The 22,141-nt window shown below is 46.2% G+C and overlaps 2 protein-coding genes across 3 annotated transcripts in view; one reads left to right on the forward strand and one right to left on the reverse strand.

Annotated features, from left to right (window-relative positions):
* The window catches only part of MGLL (monoglyceride lipase), a 190,061-nt gene extending 171,016 nt beyond the window's left edge, over positions 1–19,045 (reverse strand). Inside the window, exon 1 of the mRNA XM_031471070.2 lies at positions 18,856–19,045. The gene's annotated coding sequence lies outside the window, so the exon portion shown is untranslated. The remainder of the gene's footprint in view (positions 1–18,855) is intronic.
* Positions 19,046–19,530: 485 nt separating this feature from the next.
* The window catches only part of KBTBD12 (kelch repeat and BTB domain containing 12), a 48,663-nt gene continuing 46,052 nt past the window's right edge, over positions 19,531–22,141 (forward strand). Inside the window, exon 1 of one of the 2 annotated variants that reach the window (XM_031471066.2) lies at positions 19,531–19,776. The gene's annotated coding sequence lies outside the window, so the exon portion shown is untranslated. The remainder of the gene's footprint in view (positions 19,777–22,141) is intronic. The other variant, XM_010981304.3, reaches the window with a different exon arrangement.

Below are 22,141 nucleotides of genomic sequence, written 5' to 3' on the forward strand. Positions count from 1 at the left end.
CTCAATCCAAAAATGGGCAGAAGACCTAAACAAGCAATTCTCCAATGAAGACATACAAATGGCCAATAGGTACATAATTAGCTCAATGTCGCTAAATATCAGAGAAACGCAAATCCAAACTACAATGAGGTATCACCTCACACCAGTCAGAATGGCCATCATTAAAAAGTCCACAAACAATAAATTGCTAGAGAGGGTGTGAAGAAAAGGGAACCCTCCTACACTGCTGGTGGGAATGTAGTTTGGTACAGCCACTATGGAAGAAGTATGGAGATTCCTCAAGAGACTAAAAACAGACTTATCTTATGATAAAGCAATCCCACTCCTGGGCATATATCTGGAGGGAACTCTAATTCAAAATGATACAGGCACCCCAATGTTCATAGCAGTACTATATACAATAGCTGAGACATGGAAGCAACCTAAATGTCCATCAACAGAAGACTGGAGAAGGATGTTGTGGTATATTTATACAATGGAATACTATTTGGCCATAAAAAAGAATAAAATAATGCCATTTGCAGCAACATGGATAGACCTACAGATTGTCATTCCAAGTGAAGCTAGAAAGAGAAATAAAAATACCATTATGATATTACTCATGTATGGAATCTAAAAAAAGAAAAAAAGAGGACAGTAATGAACCCATCTACAGAACAGAAACAGACTTGCAGACATAGTAAACAATCTTACAGTTATGAGGGGGAAGGGATAAATCTGGGCATTTGAGATTTGCAAATGTTAGCCACTATAAAACAGATCTTAAAAAAAATTCTTCTGTATAGCACAGAGAACTGTATTCAGTATCTTGTAATAACCGTTAATGAAAAAGAGCATGAAAATGAATATATGTATGTATATGCATGACTGGGACATTGTGCTGTACGTACATCAGAGACTGACACATTGTAACTGACTGTACTCCAATTAAAAAAAAAAAATGAAAGAAATTCAGCAATTGCTGGTTTGACAGAGATTTCTGGTCTGGACCAAACAACACCCAGGTCCTACCGGAGATTTTAAGGGCCCATTATTGACTACCATACATGCCTGAATCACTGGTCTACCAATAAAATGATAAACTTTATGCATCAAATACTGGTGAGGAAATATCGATAAAGCTGCAGAAAGCACTTATTTTGTTTGCCCTACCTGTCCAGCATACCATTTGGGGAAAACCATACTGCTCCTGGACCATTCAAGTTTTGGCAATTGATTTTATCTGGCCTCCCACATCTCATGGATATAAATATGTTCTGACCATGGCATGTGTTTTCTCCCTGGATGGAAGGCTTCCCTTGCAGACAAGCTATTGCCGCTGCTGTGGTTTAAGTCTTGCTGGAAAAAATCACTCCCACCTGGGGAACCCTTCTTGAATGTCAGTGACCAGCAAACTCCCTTTACCGGCCAAACACTAGAGCAGGGCTGCACTGTGCTTATCCTCCTCGGTCCTCTGGGCTGGCCAAACGCACTAATGGCATCGCAAAGACTCAACTGGTGAAGTTTGCAGAAACTCTGTCTTCCAGACACCCTGGCTAAAGAGACAGCCACTAGTCCTGAATCTCAGGTCTGCCCACTTCAGGACTCGTGAACTCTCATCCTTTGAAATAATCACAGGACACTCAATGCACTTGACTCCTGCTGCTTCTGATCCACAACTGATCAAGGGAGATGCAGTTCCGCAGCACAAAGGCCTAACTGCTTTTATTAAAAATAACCATGCTCTGGAAGACCACTCTTTTCACAGTGTGCTCCCAGGAGATGGAAATGAGCATCACACCCTACAACCTCAAGACTTTGTGTAAAGTAAAAGGCACCTTCAAAAGGATTCTCCATACTCCCCAGAAGGGCCCCATCAGGTCCCGTTTGTGCCATCAAATGCCAGAGATAAACTCTGGTCCACCTGTTGCACCTACAGAAGGCACTGAACCCCAGTTTCCATTTCTGTGCTAAAATTTTTCATCTGTTCATCCACTTTGTCAACTGTTTCCAATAAATTCTTTAACATATTTATAGCAGTCATTTTAAAGCTCTTATCTCCAAATTCAATGTCTGGCTTATCTGTAGATCTACTTCCTTTGAGTTTTTTCTCTCCTTGATTATGAACCACATTTATCTCCTTCTCTACATATATAAGTGATTTTTTGCTGAGTGCTGGGCATTGTGTGAACCCTAGAAGAGACTGGATTTTGTTACCTTCCTCCACAGTGTGATGAGTTTTGATCAGGGAGATTGATGGATCACCTCCATTGTGTGGAGGCCTGGTTTCCCATCACTTTCCTCATCACAGAGCACAGCCCTTATTCCTATGGCATGACTCCTACCCTGACTGAACGGCCTTTCTGGGTTTTAACTGAATGCCAACGATGTTCACCAAGGTCTCTGGCTTGACTGGCTGAAACCCTTCTACACTGTGTGACCTCTGATACCTCCGTTCAACTCTCTGTTCCCTGGGAGCTGCTCTCTACTTGGCCTCATGGCATCTTGCCCTACACATGCTCAGTTTAGGATCTGGCCAAGCACCTGAAGGGAAAGCATATATAGACGGCATTAAGGGATTCCTTCTCAGCTACGCTCTGGTGGCCTGATACACAAACTGCAGCCATCTTAGCAGCTGCAATCTCTGCTGCCTGTGTCCTCTGCCCAGGAGACAGATGCTTGTCACGTGACTCAGCTTTCCTGCACTGTGGTTTGCAAATAACCCCCAAGCGAAAAGTCAGGGCAAATATGGAGGTCATCCTGAGTGCCTTCCTTGGCTCAAGGTTCATGGCTAAAAACTAAATTACTGCCTGTCTCCCTCCAGGCCTCCCCTATAGCTGAGCTGGTGCTCTCAGCACCAGTCCTAGCCTCCTTTTCTTTCCCATCAGCCAGTTACAGTCAGTCCCATTCAGGCTGACACTCCATCCAGTGTCCCCACTCCTTTCACTGTGAGCCCTTCCTAAGACACAGGAATTACAAAATGGCCATTATTTGGAGGAAAGTGAAATTCAACAAAAGGGCTCCAAATCGTCTCAAAATACAAAGATTACAAAATATAACAAATAAAAAAAGGACAGTAGCTTCTAAACATAGGAATTTGGGGGGGTAACCCCTCCTTCTCCCAGAATTTCTCACTCAATTGGGAACTTTTTTAGATTAATCGCGGACCTAGAAGATTAAAAATATAAAATATATCAAGACATCACGCAGTCAGCTTACTGGAGAGGGATGGGGGGAGACCCTTTAAATGTTAGAAAATTGTCCCATTAAGCAATAGTCTTAAAAATGAGTTAAGTTATATTACTCTCAAGTCATTACAAACAGACGTGATTTCATTGAAGCTCAATGTTTCAGTGAAGCATATTACCAATTAATTTTTTTTCTTTTTATTTTGAAATAATTGAAGACTCACAAGAAGTTGCAAAAATAGCACAAAGATCCTGTGTACCATTCACCCAGCTTTCCCCAGTGATACTGTCTTACATAACCATACTGGACGCTCAGAACCAGAAAAATCACATACCATCAACTAGTTTTTAAAGATTTCAATGCTTGTTACAGTATTTTAAATCCCTGCTGAATATTGGAGAGGGAAGTTTCTTGGGAAGCAGTCTAGTCAGAAAGGGAAGGAGGTGACACACACAGAGGTCCAGTGTTTTAGCCAACACCGGAATGGCACTCTCTTGGAGTAATGTTTTTCAGTCCTGGCTGAACATTCCAATTGCTGGAGCATGGGCCCACCCCAAATCAACTACCTCAACCAACCCCTACAGGTAAGGCTCGGGGCATCAGAATGTTTTAAAACCCCTCCAGAAGATCCAAACCTGCAGCCAGGATTCAGAACTACAGGTGTAAGTCTTAACAAAGTAAGTTGATTTTTTTTTAATGAGGTTTTTGAATATGTTTTGCTTTAGTGACATCACTGACAAATATGGAACTGTATTCAAACTCTCTTTGCTTTATAGATCCAAATTTCAATGCACTTTTCATAATTAAATTAAGCCTTAAAACTGAGCAACATAATAGAAAGTCAATGGGGCATCTCACCCATGGACAATGTCTCCGAGGAGGTCTAAGAATGGGATTAAAATGAAAAAAAAAAAGGCTGGAATAAACCAAGATCTATTCCTTTTTCTCTAATTCTAGACTCTAGTAGTTTGGATCAGTTTCATTGTTTTTACTTCAAATCTAAGGAAATTTGGAGAATTGCTAACATCAAAGGAAGAAAAAACACAAAAGAGATTGAAATCCCCCCTACTACTTAACTGCAGAAACCACCTATGAATACACAGAATCCTGGCCATAATCAAATTACCTCTGTAAAGTCTCACCCTAAAACTATTTTTGGAAACTAGGGATTTTCCAGATTAATGAAATCTGTGCCGTAGTCACTGGCTCAGGCTGAGTTTGGCAAGTGAAGCTGCTAAAGCAGCCGCCCTTCCAGTCATTACGAAGCCTTCACCCTACTTCAATACCTCTGGGAACCACATGCTCATGGAAGAGTTTTTTTTGGGAACCGATGTCGTTCACATTCCTGTTTTCTAAAAATACTGTAAAGCAGCACTCTCCGAATTTCTTGCAGGTCACTTTAAGTTACAAGTTCGTTGGTACACGACATGAGAGAACTATTTCCACCCGCCAATGCGGGCGAAGGTCGGCCTGCTGCTTCCCTTTATATACGCTGAACCTGCACCACCCAGATGCGAAAAGTTAGGAGAATATGAGAGACCGGAACAAAGGGGGACACACTCTAGACAAATTATCAAAACTGCACCAGGGTTATAGTAAATCTTGCCTACTCAAAATTAGGGATAAAGTATCTTGTAAAAGTCTCTTTTAAAACTCTTTTACTATCTTGTGGCTAAAAATATTAGAAACGAGGCGGCTTTGACTTGTTTTAGCTAAACAGATCACTCAAGGGCCCCAGCAGAGAGAGCTAGGAATGTATTCTATTGAAGGCCAAATACAACATGAGAAATTAGAAACCCTGAGATAGCTGTTGACTTGTATCAATTTTAACAAAGGCAGAAAATCCTCTGGATAATTTACCCCAGTGGAGGAATGGAAATGACAATCAAAATTCAAAGCAGAAAAATGTAAGTGTATATATTTCAGCTAGAGGTGGAAACGTGCAATATATATGTATACACCCAAATCTTTATGCATTCGTCACAGTGGGCTTCCCTCCAAGGACCCAGCTTAGATACCTCCCCTGTTCCCTCTGTTGACCTGAGATCTGAACCAGCCACTGTGTTGACTGTTTTTGCAGATTTGTTTAACTTGGAAAACACTGCTGCATCTCTGAGAAGCATTTTATCTTCACATCTGGCTTTGGGACCATCAGCTTACCAAGTCCACTCATGTCTGCTAATGTTTCCACAAGCTTTATTTTAAAATTTGGTAAACTTTGACTTTGAAACACGTGTATAGGAGATTTTTAACATAAGAAGCCCTGCACACATTGTTATTTTAAAATGAATGTATGCAACTGTTAAATTTTGCGCTTCTGGGGTTTTGTTTTCCACAGCTGACTGGGCACACTCCCAGTCAGGAAATAAGGTCAGCAAAACAGCTGCAAGAGTGAAAAAGGGACCAACAGCCACAAGAGAGAACCAATGAAAAAATTGGCTGCTGTGTTAATGTAACGTTGTGGAAGAAGCAACCAACATAAAGATACAAAATGCTACAGTGTGGGATTTCCATACAGTGTTTCCTAAAGGCTCAGAAACTGTAAATACATTGGCAACACTTCATGGATAGATTTGCACATATAAAATGTAGCCTATGAAATGTAACATTTATCCTAAGCCAGGTTTGGTTCTAAGCCTAATGACTATTCAGGTAGTGGAGTGGACTATTCAGTTACTGCAAAGCCATAACTTTGTTCTAATCTCAACTCTGCTTCTATCTAGTTGTGTGACCATATAGGTAAATCATTTAAATAACCTGAGTTGTCTTAGTAACTTTGTTTAAAACCAAATGATTCCTCAGAATTCCAATATTTTATCCATCCCATTCTCAACCCTCCCCAGAAATCTGCAGTTCTCTGGGAATTTAATGCATTTGTTTCAAATAATTCTATTTTTTTTTAGCTGAGTGCTATGGATTGCAAAGAAAGAATGATTGGTAGGAAATACTTTTTCCATGTCAAGGCTAATGTTTGGAGCAGAGAAAACAGGCAGCAATGTCTCAGCGTCCTGCTTACACTCTGTCAAACCTACCCTTTTAAATTCTGTTTTAAGTCAGAGGCTCTTAGGTCAGTCATATGATGAATCCATTCCTAAATGACCTTACTTCATGCTTGGATATCCCTGCACAGACCCTCACACAGGCAAGTACTGCCGCAGCTGTTCTCTGTAATGAGCCTACAGACCTCTTGCTAAAAACTAGTATTTTCTTTAAAATGCTTAAACCATCAAACTTGCTAACATCTATGGATTCACAATTCTTGTCACTTACAATTAATTATACTTCCTTATGGCTCCTCAGATCTTTATGCCCTTCTAAACACCATTGCAAGTTATGGGACAGTCACACAAAGTATATGGTTTATTTTCTCTCATATGTTGTATACATTTCCCTTAAAACTATATAATCTTCATTTACAATGGCTAAAAAATGTTTAATGGAGTTGCCATACAATTATTTTTTCACTTTTATCTGTCAAACTAAAATAAATGAAGTAGGATCTACTATTAACATGTCTATTTCTTCTATATCTCCTTAATTTATGCCTAAAGATGGTATTTGATTGTATAGATACTTACCACTACTATATTTTCATGGTGGTTTGTATCCATTAGCATTATAAGGTGTTTTTGTCTTATTCAGTGTTTTGGCTTGGATTTTTCCTTCTTTTATATTAGGGTCATGATTCCTTCAAGCACTTTGGCTTTTTGCTGGGATACCTTTGCCCATGCCTTTATTTCACTTTTTCCATTTTGCTTTGTGACTCAATCTGAAAATCTTTTTCTTCTAATGTGAGAATTATATTTACATTTATTAGTATGATGTGTTTGGTCTTAGTTCTATCAAAATTTACGTTTTCTGTTTTTAGATACTGCATTATGATAATTACTGATACACCTTTCAAAAATGTTAACATCTTTGAAATTGGGATGTATCTTAAAATTGATGATATGTCGTGGCTTAATTGGCAACATTGTTTCCTTCCTTATGTAGTTATGATTAAATAGATTATGATCTTACAATGGATACAATCCAAGGAGTTAATAAAATTAGATAAATATTTTAGTATATGTGGCATATTTTGTTTTACTTTTTATTACTGTTCTTCACCTATTAAAGATTTATTTGCATTCTGTTCTAGTGATAACCTTTATATGTCTACTAAGCCTGTAATCTCCTCTTTCTCTTGCTATTATCCACTGGTTCCCTAAAACATGAGAAACAGAATTAGCATTTGTCTCCTCTCTCACTTCTTCCTACCTTTCACCACCAATGTTAGTCAATAATACTGTTTTTCTTAATGTTTATCTTTTCATTCTTAAATATTCTTAAATCTGGACATCACAATTTGTCAACATTAAAGACAAGGCAATCCACAAGCTTATTCTATCTTGTTTATACACTGCCAGGGCATACAACATTTTTAGTAGGCATTATTTACCTTTCTCTGTTTAACAAAACACCTCAAAATGTACTGGCTTAAAACAATGAACATTCATTTCTTGTCACAGTCCTACGTGCTGTCTGAGCAGCTCCTTGGGGCCAGCACGGTTACACCATCTCATTATGGGGTTGGCAGGGGCGTTGGCTGGTCCTGAGGGGCCTCATTCACAGGTCTGGCAGTTGGTCTGATGTCAGCTGAGGCAACAGCCAGATGCCTGTGGCCGTCCAGCAGGCTAGCCTGGGCTTGTTCAGGTGGAGGCAGAAGGGCTTCCAGCAGAAAGAGAGGGCAAGCCCCAACACACAAGCACCTTTTGAGTCTCTGCTTGCATTACAGCTATTGTTGTTCCACTGACCAGACAAGCCATGTGGCCAAGCCCAGAGTCAGTGTGGGAGAAGGGCCATTTTGCAGAGTCCACCCCGTGCTCTATTCCATTAATCTTATTCCCTGTTTGTTTTTGCCTTACCTCTCTTACCAAATGCACTCAACATTCAATCCTTTCAAGTTTCCTCTGTTGTCAAGTCCATCCTCCAATGGTCCCCTCAAGAGGGACTCATGATGGCAGAGGTGAGGTGGGGGACAAACCTTCTCTCAATCTACACAAAGACGCTGTGTGTGCTGGCAGCAGCCCTGACCTTCAGTGGCATTGGAGACAGGGCCTGAGTCTGAGGAGGAGGAGGATGTGGCTAGAACACACGGGCTCAGCCTACTCACTCAGCCAGACTTCCAGCCTTGCACTGCTGCACTTTTCTCAAATCCAGCTGCAGTCCTCAGGTGTCACTGGATGTGGACAGAACTTTCTCATACCCAGGAGCCAGCGCTGAGGTCTCCCGGGCACAGAGCAGAATTCACATTCCTGAAAGGGAGCCAGCATCACTGACCCATGGCTCCTGGAGGGGACTGACTGGGTTACTGCTCCAGCCATTCACTAGCCCCGCAGTTACAGAGACAGGAATCTATGTCCTTTTCTAAGCAACTTCCACCCACAAGGGAGAGGTATTTCCTACCCTCTGACGTGCTTTGGCCAATGAAACGTTAGCAGAGCAGATGCAGCAGAGGCTTGAAAAGTGCCTGCATGGCTGGACTGCTGTCTTGGCCTCTGCCATTCCCATGAGAGGAACATTCCTGGCTAGTGCACCGGTCCAAGGAAGACAAGAAGCATGTGAGCACAGCTGCCCCTACCCCCACAAGCTGAAGCAGGGCCCCAGATGAGCCTAGAACAGGCCAACCCAGGCCACCTTGGGATGATGAATCTTATTATAAGCGACTGAGTTTTGAGGTCATCTATAACTCAGCTGTGTTATCGCTGAGAGCTTAGTTTGTGAGTATCAGTAACCTTGGCAAAACACTCAATGGCCCCAATGAAAAGACGACCTACTTTCTGGCTTGGGCCACGCCCCTCTCAGGCTCAGGCTGGAAGCTCTTCTTCCATGGCCACCCCCAATGATGGCAGAATTCCACCCCTGGAGTAGCCAGGAGTCCATAAGGTCTGGGTTTCTTTTATTCTCCCCATCCTCTCAGTCCTCACCACTCCCAGACCTTAAGATACCTCCAGTTTTTGCACACTTGGCACAATTGCTGAAGACTCCAGAGTCCCTTATTACATGAACAAATTAATCAACAAATGCACTGCAAGGTCATTTGATGAAAGTGTCTCGTGAGTTAAAAGATCCACCATTTATTGTATCTAATGCACACAAATACATCACTGATATTATGAATAAAAAGGCAAAATTACATTTTCAGTGGAATTCAATTTTGATTGCATTTCATTTAAAATCTAGCTCCAGGATTCCAACACACCTTGTAACGGGCTGCTGGGGCCCCGTGACAAAAGAGAAGGTAAAATTCCACTAAATCTCTTTTAGCCCTTCTGAAGTTAATGTTAAGAGAAACCTGTTTGGCCTAAAAGTCATTTGTCCCCTGCACTATACACTTGCTTAATCACCCAGCAGAATTAAAGCTGGGTTCTTTACTGCCAGGCTGAGAACCTTTAATATGCTAATGCACATTGTGAAGCTCTGAGAGGGGAATCGGCACGCAGCAGTTCCTAAGCCAACTTGGCCCTGGAGCCCTGAGAACTCCTTGTGCTTAGGGCATTGGTATGACTGATAGCAGCCCGGGAACAGTTGGAGAAATCCTGCTCTTTTCCAATGACCTACAAAGTAATGAATCATCCTGTCAGTTACATAGTTACATTTAAATTCCACCTTCCTGGCCCTAAATTGACCACCCTGGTGGCTGGTACCCTTTTTGTGGCTACAGCACATTTGAAGGGACTAAAAGGAGTAAGGCGGGGGGGGGGGGGTGGCAGGAAGCTACTAAATAGGTTGGAAATAATTACAGCAAAAACACTTCTTCGGTTAAACAAAGTCTCACAGGTCCATCAACAGCCCACAGTTACCTCGATATTCACCCTGGGACACTTGGTTTTTGACTACAGCTTGTGGCTGCAGCTGCACTAATGAGGAAACCCAGGAACACTGGGTTCTGGCACCAGTAAGGCTACCAGACTCCTTTAACTCCTATTGGTAACAAGCTGTATCCAGCATGTCACAACCTGATTATTCCTGCAGCTCCATGTAGACTCACTTGGAGTAAAACAGATCCACTCAGGTTCAAGATTTAACGGCACCCCTGTCCTCAGAAGTTCCCCGCAAACCTAAGGAGAACCCCGGAGCCAATTATGGCAAATTACACAGCCCCCAAACTACATAAATACCAGCGATTAAATGATATCCAAATAGATCGCTGCTTATGTATGCTGCTTAATTAGGAGTTATTCCAAAACAAACACAAAAATTAAAATAAGAATGAAAAGTGCCCCTAGCCCACTTGGTCCTCCAGAGGTCATGGGAACAGCACACACGATCTTAGACCCACAGGAGTTGGGTCCCAACATCTGCATGTGCAGTAAAATCAGTGATAGTCCAAACCGCCCTTAAAAATCTCTTAAATCTTCTCTGAGGTGCACAACACAGGGTTTGTGCCTGGAGTACCACCCTTCAGTGAGAGCCACCCAGGCCGAGAGCTAGAGGCATTTTTTCATGGAGAGAAAAATAATGTCACTAATGGGCATAATAAGTGACTCCAATAACTGGAACTCAATATTGTAAAATAATTTAGTTGGCCCAAACTAGCATATTGGGGTTTTTGCAATTCTAAATGAAATTACAAAGTGATTTTTCTTGGAAATTTGACACAATGACTCTAAAAGTGAAGTAGAAAAATAAAATATATAATGGTAGTCAAGAAATACTGAAAAAGAGAAATTTATCCTAGCATGAGTTTGAAATGGAAGGCAGTTATCAGTTAGATCCCTTAAACTATAACCTGCTTAGTAAATAACACCCTGTAACCTGCCTTCAGCAACTAATTGTTTTTGCAAATTGCATACCCTCCAGCCTCCTGTAGCTTAGACAAAGCCCCATAAGAGTCTCTGTAGGTAACACCCCTGGCACATGGGTCACTTAACAGTTGTTTAAGTAGTTTTTCAGGGACAGGGACTAGTCTTGCCCAGTTCAAACCTGTCGAGACCACAGACCATTCAACTGGGCCTGTGCAAGTGTCCGAGGGATGACCTTTTGAAGTCAGAGGATCAAAAACTCCACCCTGACATCACGCTAATCTAATGCCGCCACTTTCTGAACATGCTTCTCAAGGAAAAGCTTGTAACTCAGATACACCTGCACAAACTACTGATTACCTCATCTTCCTCCTCCTTTTAATCACCTTCCCCTGTACCTCTGACCACCCTACACTCTTCTCTCATAAATAACCCAAGCCCCTCGCCTTCAGGGAGACTTGTCCTCTCGTCTCACTTGGTAACCTTGCAAATAAACCCTTTCTCTGCTGCAAACCTCGACGTCTCAATGTCTGACTTTCTGCATGTTGGACAAACAAACCAGGTTCGGTAACAAGTTAAAGACTATTGCAAAGCTATAGAAATTCAAGTAGAATATTACTGAGACCTGATAAACACAACACCCAGTAGGAAAAAAGAGTGTGTGGAAATGGACAGAAGTAAATAAAGAAATGTGGTACAGGAGAAAGTTAGAATTTCAAATCAAACACTCCAGAGGGAGTGTTCAATATGGGATTGGGACACCTAGCTCAACACTCAAAAAAAATAAAATAAACCTGATTCCCACAACACTCTTCACCCAAAACAAATCCTGAGTGGGTTAAAATTTAAATATTTTAGAATAGACAAAGCCATAAGCACACTAGAAGAGAAACTGATGCATTTTAAAATAATCTTCGAATGGAAAAAACATTTCTAAACATGTTGCAAAACCCAGAAAGGAACAGAAAACCTTTTTAAAATTCCAAAGTTGCAAGACAAAAGAGGGGGATATTTTTAATGCATCACAGGGAAAGAAGTCAATGTTTAATATTTACATTTCACACCTCAAATAAACCAATAAAATAAAGCAAACCTATAAAAGAAAATCAGCAGAGGTCGGACAAGAAAAAATATAAAGGAATTCAAATGGACAGGAGTCATACGAAAATATGTTAAATTGTTAACAATAAACAGTGGAAATGAAAATAGGATAATAAAGTGCAAATGAAAAAGACTACAAAAGCCAGTGCTGGCTGAGATGCAGACAGCAGGTACTTACAGGTTCTCAGCAGGTACAGGCCGCTGGCAAAACCTGTGTGTAAAGTATGCACACCTTTGGCCCAAGAAATCCCGTTTCTAAGAATCAGAGCAAGAAAATCATTAGAAGTTCAGCAAGCTTTAACTACAAACATACTCATCGCAGTATTTACAATCGCTAAAAACAAGTCAGCAAGGACTGAAATAGCCATTGGTGAAAAACAGTTAAGGAAATTCTGGTGCACTGTGTATACCACACCATGCGGACACAAGCTATGACCTGTCCTTGCTGACGTGGAAACGGTCTATAAATTGTGGAAGCGTCTAACCAAGTCACAGAAGGGGTATTTTAGGAAATAATGAGCACGTGACCTTGTTTTCTAGAACAAGGCTTGTCAAGACTGTGCTGTGGTTATCTCTTTGGTATAATTTGTATAGTTGACTACGTTTACATAAAAATTCCCATAAACAATGTTTCTAAAAGAGAAAAAAAGTTACGAATAAAGAGGTAAGAAACGCCAGGCCTAAATTTGAACTGAGGAGTGAGTAGAGTGGTCTATTCAGGTGAACAGACACACTTGTAACCGGCCCCCAGGAAGGGGTCCAGTACAGGTGAGTTTCGTTTGGGGTGAGGGCGGCACCTCAAGCCCCTAAGGAGAGGACGAGTTGCTAACAGCGGTGGGGAAGGGCCACGCCACTTAGGGAAAAGACGCCTCCGCGCCCACAATTGATTCCAGGTGGATTACATGTGAAAAGCAAAGCGAGAGAGCACCAGAAAACACAACAGGAGAATGTCGGCACAGGCTTCAGGTGTGTGCGTGGGGGCGGGGCCTTCAAAGCATGTGAATCCCAGAGGCCCCCCTTCAAAATAAAAGGTTAAGAAACTTGATTCTACAGCAAATTTTAAATTCTGCGTTAAAAAGTGCCAGAAACGAGATTAAAATACAAACCTCACACGAGGGAAAATACAGTATTTATTCTCAATATGCCGAAGTCGGCCTGGAAAGAGCTAATCAAAGCTGTGGCTGTCTCCGAGCCAACTTTGCTTCATAATGTTCTGTTTCCTTAATTTTTGCCATTGAATAAAAACTTCTAAAGGTTAAGGAAAACTCTCTTCAAAAAATTAAAGCCGGAACAATTCGGAAGGAAATGAAGTGACTCATGTGAAAGCCTCGGGTGGGCAATGGGGAGCGGGACCGTGCCGGCCCGGAGGGCCAGACTTCCGGCCGAGAGCCCTCGAGGCGCCCGGGGTCCCAGCCCGCAGCCCCGCGTGAAGCGGCGCAGCCCCCCGGGGGCCGGGGGCCCACCTGCGTCCACCGGGTCCAGGCCAGCGGCCAGCGGCGGGTGCCCGGCGGCGGACACGCCCGGCGCCGCGAGCCGCGCTGCGGGCCCGTCAGGGCTGCTGCCACGCCCCGCGAAGCCGCTCACCGAGCCGGGAAACGAACACAGGGTCTGCGTGACAGGACAGTCTCACCTTTTCTCCCTTGTTCCTAGTCTGATTTCACAGGGGCCGCATCCGACGCCTGAAGGCAGACGCCTCAGGGCAGAGCTCCGGGTACAAAGCAGCCACCCATGTACCTCAGCGGCCGCGGTGCGGAGACGCCGCGCACGCGCCTCAGCTGGAGATGGTGGCCGTGTGCAGAAGCTCCGCCCACAACACCTCACCTGGCGGTGGGGGCAGCAGCCGTGTGCAGAAACTCCACCCACAACACGTCAAGATGGCGGCAGGGGCCGTGTGCAGAAGCTCCGCCCACAACACCTCACATGGCAACGGGTCAGCGGGCTGTGTGCAGAAGCCCCGCCCACAGCACCTCACCTGGCGGCGGGGGCAGCGGCCGTGTGCAGAGGGCTGGGCTCCGTAAGGACCTCGCCCCTTCCCCACCCCCTGCCCCACTGACAAGAAGCCTCTAAAGTGACTCCACCGGGCCTTTCTGGAGGGTGTGGACTCTATAGCTGGAGCTCGCTCCTCTCCATTCTTTGCTTTCCTTTGCTTCTGACCTGAACTGGGTCTTGTTCTATTGGCTCAAACGTGACGGGGAACCGAAAGGGTCAGTAGCCATCAGAGGGAGGAGGAAGGGGCAAGGGCAGGGCATGAGCTCTCTGCCTGGAGGACACCCCCAGAAGTGCCCCCACTTCCCCTCGGAGGCCACGGGCCACACCTGGCTGCAGGGGAGGGGAGAGGCCGTCTAGTCCGGGAAGTCCTGTGCACAGGTGACACTGCTGCGGGAGCAGGAGCCGGGCCCCGAGGGACCGGCCCCTTTGGCACTGCTCCCCTACAGCACACACCCCCACCTTCCACACCTGCACCTTGCCGGGTGGAGGGACACTTACAAGACACTGGGACTCTGGGTGACTTTTACTTACTTCCTTGAACTTTTTGTATTGATTGAACTTTTGGAAATGGACGTGTGTTTTTCAGGATAGCTTCTTTTCCAAAATGAATGACATAAATGAAATCTAAGGTTAGAGACTTCCGGATGCAAGACGTGACCCACAGGAGGCTCTGGCTCTGGGATAGCCCTTCAGAGTTACCCCAAACTGAGGGCCTTTGTGCTCCCTCAGTGACACGTCAGTCAGATGCAGACGCCCCCGGGCAGAGGCTGAAAGCTTGGGGGTGGGGGGACAGCCTCTCTGGCCCCCAGCCATTTCAGGAGGGGACTGAGCTACAGGCGTTTAGCAGCTGACACTCAGCTGCTGTAAAGTGTCCCGGTGCTGAAGCGGGATTGGGGGTCGGGGGGGCAGTGCTGTGGCCACACACCAGGGACCCACAGAAAGTCACGTCCTGGCGCCGCAGAGGAAAGAGGAAAGTCAGAAATGTCATTTTACACAGAACCACTGTATGCAACCACTATTTTTCTTCAAACCTTCCTCAGAAAAGAGACTGGTTGTAAAACTAAACCCTGGTGTGGAGAAGTATGAACCTGAGTCTGAGCATGAGCAAACATTGGACAGACCCAGGCTGAAGGACTCTACAAAATACTTGGCCTGGACGTTTCCAAAGTGTCACGGTCATGAAAGGCAAAGGAAAGCCAGGAGATGTCCAGACTGAAGGAGACCAAATAGACACGAGAAAATCAGCGTCTGGTCTGGACAGGCAGTTGAGGGGAGGACAATACTAGGACTCGGGCAAAATCCAAATATAGATTGTACCTGTAATAGTTTTGTTACTGATGTTAAATCCACTGACTCTGATAATCACACCATGGATGTGTGAAATGATATCCTTGTTCTTAGGGTCACAGGAGTGAAGCATCATGCTATCTGGAATTTTCTCTCAAATATTAAGAAAAAATAGATATGTGAAATAAAAATAAAATTATATATCTGTATAAATAAATATCAAGATATAAATATAAATCTTCAGAGAAAGTAATATGACAGAAAGTTAGTAATTGGTGAACCTAGGTAAAAGGTACAGAGTTCACTGTAATATTCTAGGAACTATTTTGTATGTTTGAAATTCTTCCAGAGTGAAAGGAGAAAGACAAACACTCCCAAAACGGAGAGCGAGCCAGCGGGAGGGCAGGAATCAGCCACGCTGAGGGAACTCAGACCTGGTGAGGCTCCTGGTGGGAAGGTGCTGCCACTGATACCAGGTGAATTATGATCATTACACACGGTAAGCTTGAAGTTGAGCCTGGGAAGACTTCCAGAATGTATTTTCAACTGGATGGATTGTGAGCACTTACTAAAGACAGTGAGCATCTCTGGCAGTGGATATGAACTTCCCCCACAAAAATAAATAAGTGAATGCAAATTAGGACAAAGTGACCTCATTTTCTTTTTTCTAAAATACACTGGTGAACATGAGCACAGTGCACCTTGATTTCGGCAAAGTTTTGGGTAAGTTGTGCCCAACACCCTCATGGATGAAAGGAGAGGACAGCACAGCGTTTTCACAGCAGCCTGAACGGAACCACTCGAAAAGCTGCCTGAATCTGCGGGGAAGGGGGGTGGCGGGGGTGGGGTATAGTTTCCTAGGTCTGCTGTAACCAAGGACCTCTGACTGGTGCTTAAGCTACAGAAATTTACTCCCAGACCTGGTAGAGACGACTGTAAAAGAAGTGCCCAGCTGGGAGACACCGCCTGCACCCCTCGGCTCGGGCTCTGCTGGAGCTCTGCCTGCCCCAGCAGGCGGTGCTGCCTGCGACGGGGGCTGGAGGGGCTGCCGTTTGCACAGTGGCTCTGCTCCCTTTCCCTTCTTGAGCAGGTCCTTCCCTCATAGCCTCAGAAGAAGTCGACCCTGCCGACACCTTAATCTTTACTCCCAGCCTCCAGAACTGACACCCAGAGTCTCTGCTCCCAGTAGGTCAGGGATGAGACTGCTATCTGTCCTTTCCCCTTCCTCTGGCCCACAGAGCCAAACTATTTCCCAGTCTCCCTCATGGCTGGGTGTGACCACGTGGCCTCGATTTGTTCCAATGGGACATGAGTCAGCGTGAGATTTGCCTCTTCTGGGCCTGACCCTCACAGACCTGCTGGGCACTGTTTCCCACACTCTGTCCCTCTGGCGACCAGAAGGTCAGCCCCCAGGGGACCTCGACGGAGCCACCATGGCCAGGGTGTCTGAACAGCTAAATGGAGGGGGGCTACCTCGATGGTCCGAACACCTGCCCCTGCTGCCAGCATGAGCCCAGCCTTTCTCGTGCCATGTGGTGTGAGGTTGCCTGTTGCCACCCAGCACCGGCGGGTGGAAGGAAAAGGCTGGGGGCGTAACTGAGGAAGAATACTTTGAGCAGTGGTGGGCAAAAGCACAGAACAGGAAAGCAAAAGTATTTGTTCTCTGGAGAAGCCAATTGTTTTCAAGCACAAATCAATTCAACACAAGGTTGCTGAGGGTCTCCTAGTGCCAGCGTGTGCTGAGCCCTTGCGGTGCAGAGCTGAGCGCGGCCACTCTGCCTGGAGAGGCTCACCATCCAGCAGTGTGAGACCCTAAATCACAGTAATTATGCCGAGGGCCAAATGCTATCTGCCAGCGGCAGAGCAGGGTGCCCTGGGAATACAGGCAGTGGCGCCAGTCATCCCGCCGAAGATGAGTTCCAGGAGAGAAAAACAGAGGAGGTGACATCTGAGCTGGGCTTGGAGATGACTCCCTAAGTGTGCGCACTCATCTACTCCACAGCTGCTTCCTGAGCACTGACTCTGTGCTAGTCAGCGAGCCAGGCCTGGAGAACAGAGGTGAGCAGAGACAGACACAGCCCTGCCGGTGCAGCATTTGCAGCTGAGTGCAGAGAAGGGCTGTTAATCTTACAGTTACATCAACAAATGCAAAACCTAACCCCGAGACCGTGGCTAGAAAGGAGAGGTGCAAGGCTTTCCTGGAAGTGAAACAGAGGTTTGTGAACTGATGATGTACAGAGAATGCAAAGACGGCTAGCAGGACCACCATGTAAATAACAGGACTGCTGGTGCCCAGGACGGACTGGGTTCCCAGCCTCCACCCCACGGAGGAGGGGGGGTTGGACATGTGACTAAGTTATGGCCATGGTATGTGAGCCTATGACTTCTAGGTGTGTCCTCCTGGTCCTCCTAGCTAGGGGTGGTGGTGAGCATCTTGGAGCAGGTGGACCAGGGTGACACTCCAGGGCAGGTGGAGAAAGGAGCGGAGGAGCCCAGGGACAATGACAGTCGGCAGTTTCCTTAACAGCCTTGGAATCCTTCCACCTGGCAGCTGTGTGAAAGGAAAATTAACTTCCTTCCTCTTAGGGACCTATCACTCAAATTCTTTTTTTCTTTTAATTGAAGTATAGTTAATTTACAGTGTTGTGTTAGTTTCTGGTGTACAGCATAGTGATTCAGTGATAACATGTATATTCTTTTTCCAATGCTTTTCCATTACAGGTTATTACAAGTTATTGAATATAGTTCCCTGTGCTGTACAATAGGACCCTGTTGTTTCAGATTCTTTGTTAAAGCAGCTAAACCCATATGCCTTAACTTACACAGTATGTAAGATACTAATCATTGCTTAATAATGCAACAAACAATAACAATTAGTCATGGCTGTGTTAAGAAATTACTCGGCCTCTGCCTCAAACAAGATGTGATTATTCATGTACTCAGGATTTGAGGATCTCATTGCTGGGGAAAATGAAATAATCTTGGGATGTGGAGAGAAATTTGGCTTCTGGAAGATTCATGACCTTTCAAAAACCCTCGAATCTATTAGATTAAGTTGTGTGCAGCCTTGACTACCCAGAGGCTGGACTGTCTGAGTGTTTTGTCATTGTGGGAGTGGGAGGGCGTGGCTCACAGACAGACAATAGCTCCCTTCCCCACGCTTCCCTGCCACAGATTCTTAAAGCAGAACCGCCAAAAGAAGTGTGGCCCTGTCTCGGTGGCAGGAAGGGCCACAGTAATATTATCAGTGAGAGGTGGCTTTCTGCCCCTCTTCCAAGATCTTTGGGGAGAGGTGTTTCCATAAGCCTCCTGAGGGTAAAACGACCTGGCTTACCTGACAGTTACCAGAGCACTTCCTCACCCATCAGCGCTCCTCTTTCATCCCCCCCCCCTACAACCTGCGAGGCGGCTGTTGCCACTTTGCTGCAGCACTCCAGGCATCTGAGTTGCTCACAGGTGGTCAGGAGGCCTGAGGAGCAGAGCCGAGCTCGGGCGCGGCTAGGGCCTCCTCGCGGTCACTTACCAGCTTTGCGTCTCCACCGCCCGGATCAGGGCCCACTCCCCGACCACGTGTTCTCTGCAACGGGCGAGCCAGCAGTTGCGTGGGCCAGCAGGGTGGACAGGACAGAGCTCCCGACCTCTGGAGCGTTCAGGCTGCGGGAGGGGGGGAGTGTGACAGCTGTGTACCCCCAGCTACAGTGTGCGCTCTGTAGGGTGAGCCCCGTGTGCCCCTCACGGGCCAGTGCTCTGAGCCCCTCAGACCAGGACAGCCAGCAAGGCAGCTGCGGGATCCTCCGCCCTCCCAGGCCCACGGGTGCCGAACCTGGGGCTTCAGGGCTGATGCGCTGCCCCTGCGCGCGCGCACGTGCGCACACACAGGCACACAGGCACACACGGCGCGCAGGGCTGTGGCGCGCGCTCCCTGCCGCCCGGCCACTAGAGGCGAGCACCTGTCCTGTCGGCGGCAGAGCTGCCAGCGCCCCCTCCGCCCCGCAGGCGCCCGGCCGCCGCCTCCCCGTCTATTTATAGCGCGCGCCCGTCCGCACAGGCCTTATTGGGCAGTGCCCGCGGGTCAGGCGGCCCGGGCGGTCGCGGCGCCATCGCGGAGGCCCCTGCGAGCCGGGCGGCGGGGCGGCGGCTCGGTGAGTGCGGGCAGCGCGGCGCGGCGGGCGCTCACCTGCGGGTCCCGGGCGCCCCCCGGGCATCTCCGCCGCCGCCGCCGCCGCGCGCAGCTCCCGGCCCCGCACTCCTGCGTCCTCGCCGCCCTCGCGGTGTAGGGGCGCCCGAGCCCTCCGCTCCCCGCCGTCCTCCGGGAACCTGCCCGGGGACGTCGGGCGTACCCGCCACTCTCTTCGCTGCAGCCCGAGGGGTCCGAATGCCCCGCTTTCTGGCCCGCGCGCTTCTGCGGAGCGACTGACCAGCTCTGCTCGCCGTAACGGCTGTGGTAAGAAAAAAGGACACTTGTCTTACTTATCCTTATCTCCCCCCGGCCGTCACCGAAGGCCAGGTGTGTGGGGCGGATCTTACTGTACAGCGAGCAGTGTTCCCCACACTCGCGGGGACTCCGGGTGCATCCACGGGGTGCTGGTGTTCTGGGCCGTGCTCCACCAGGGTCTGCATGAGGTGGCCATGCGGAAGCAGAACAGGCCGTGGGGAACGGGGCACGGAGGTAAATGGCTGCAGGAAACCGAGGGGCCTGGCAGCGTTATAAACACGCCTGGCGCTCAGTCTGGATTAGGGCCTCGGCGGGAATGCAGCGCTGGTCTGCCAGCTGGGGCCTCTCCGGGCCTGCACGTGGTTGTCGCCATGGGAATTAAGGACCCGCTGCCGCCATAGCTTCTGTTTTTTTTTCAATTGATGCTGGAATGTTTCAACTGTGCATGTTGACATTTAATTTACAAAAATAAAAGTCTGTGAGCAGGCGATTTGCCGTCTCTGATTTCAGCTGTTCTCTAAGAAGGGGCCCAGACTCCTGGGAGCACGTGGAGACTGCAAATTAACGTCGAGGGTGGGAGTGAGAAGTGGGTGTCACAAGGCATCAAGCTATAGGCCAGGGAATCAAGTTAATGATTCTGGGTGATTTGTTTGACTTGGACAAGAGAACAGCAACTTGAAGAATAGAGCATTTTTTCTATATACAGGAAAAAATGTGTTCAAGATAGTGCTTAATAACAGGTATAAAACCTAAAAAAAAAAGTTATGAATTTGTAATTTAGGACTAAGCAAAGCATTCACTTAATTGCACAAGTTGTAGTGAGCAACTCTGATTGTCAGAGAGACATTAAGAATACAGAAATGGCTGAGACGTGAGCCCCCACGTCCACGGGCTCATCACCGAAAGGATGCTGCCGGCCTCAATAAACTGTGGTAATAGTGCAGTAACCACTGCACTCAGGGTTCCAGGGGGGAGGGAGGAGAATCACTGAGAAAGTGATATCTGGGCTGAATTCTCAAGAGCTGGTTACATTTTTTTCAGGGGGAAGGGTGGTCAGAGAGAACACCACATGTAGGCAGGTAGCATTAGACTTGTGAGTGGTCAGTACTACTGAGAGACTGAGAAAGGAAGGAAGTCAGGAGCTGAGGCCAGAAGGGCTGGCAGGTACTGGATTGTGAAGGGCCTCCTGAGCCGGGATGAGAGGCAGTGCTGGTGCAAACAGGCCCAAGGTGATGTTTTTAAACGTGGGGTGATGATTTCATGCCTGATGGCCACCAACTTTCAGAAGGGCTGTGCTTTAAGCCTTAGAACTGAGATATCATTTTCTGACGTCGCGCTGACGTTCCTTGGCTTGTCGACCAATATCTGTTGAAAGAAGTTTTAGACAGACTGGAATTTAGGACCCTAACCGAGTGATTTCTCACGTCTTCAGGGGTTTTGTCGATAAAATTCAAGGCTTTGCTGTAGATCAACTCTATGATTCCATATTATAACCTACTCACCATTTCTATGGGGGAAAAATTTCTATGGGAAAAAAATATATACACTAATTTAGGAATCCAGTGACTTCTTTTCCTGTCAAAGCAGGAGTAGGAAGACATTGTTCCTGCCTTTCCTCCAGAGCAGTTCTCATTCAGACTGGATAAGAAGGGTGTAAGCGTTTGTATTTTCCAATCACCCATACATTGGGGTGGGGTGGAGACTGCCTACATTTTGACAAGTTAAAAAGAAAATTCATAATGTATCTGTGTATCCTGTCTGTCTGTCTGTCTTCCCCTCCACCCCATATACATATACACACACAGACGTAGTTTACAATGTGGGTTAGGTTTTCAATGCTGTAAGTTACTCTAAGGTCAATACAATTTTTAAAGTTAGCTTATGCAATATTTAAGGCACGAGAAAAGACATAGGGAGTAATATAGTGTGTGCCAGGGTACCCACCCTACAGCTGGTAAAGGCAAACACTAATCATGCAGTTGAAACTCCTTGTCACCTTCTCCAGTTGTGTCCCCCTCCTTTCAACCTCCTGAAGGCAACCACTGTCCTAAATCTGCTGTTTATAATTGCTTTTCATTTCTTTATATTTGACTACAGTTGTATGCGTCCTTAAAGAATATACAATTCTTCTAATTTTTTATTTTGAGATAACTTCACACTTACGGGAAAGTTCTAATAGTACAAAAACTCCCATATCCCTTTACCAGATTCACCAAGTGTTTGTATTTACTTTGTCATAATATATCACCTATATTTACTCTGTTAGAATGTATACAGTTGTTTAGCACATGCTAAACAAGATATCAGTGGCATGTAGCTTTGATTCTTTTACAGGCTTTTTCACACATTAATGTTCATGACATTTGTCCATGCT

The sequence above is a fragment of the Camelus dromedarius genome, chromosome 17, assembly GCF_036321535.1.
Source record: "Camelus dromedarius isolate mCamDro1 chromosome 17, mCamDro1.pat, whole genome shotgun sequence".
NCBI lineage: Eukaryota > Metazoa > Chordata > Mammalia > Artiodactyla > Camelidae > Camelus > Camelus dromedarius.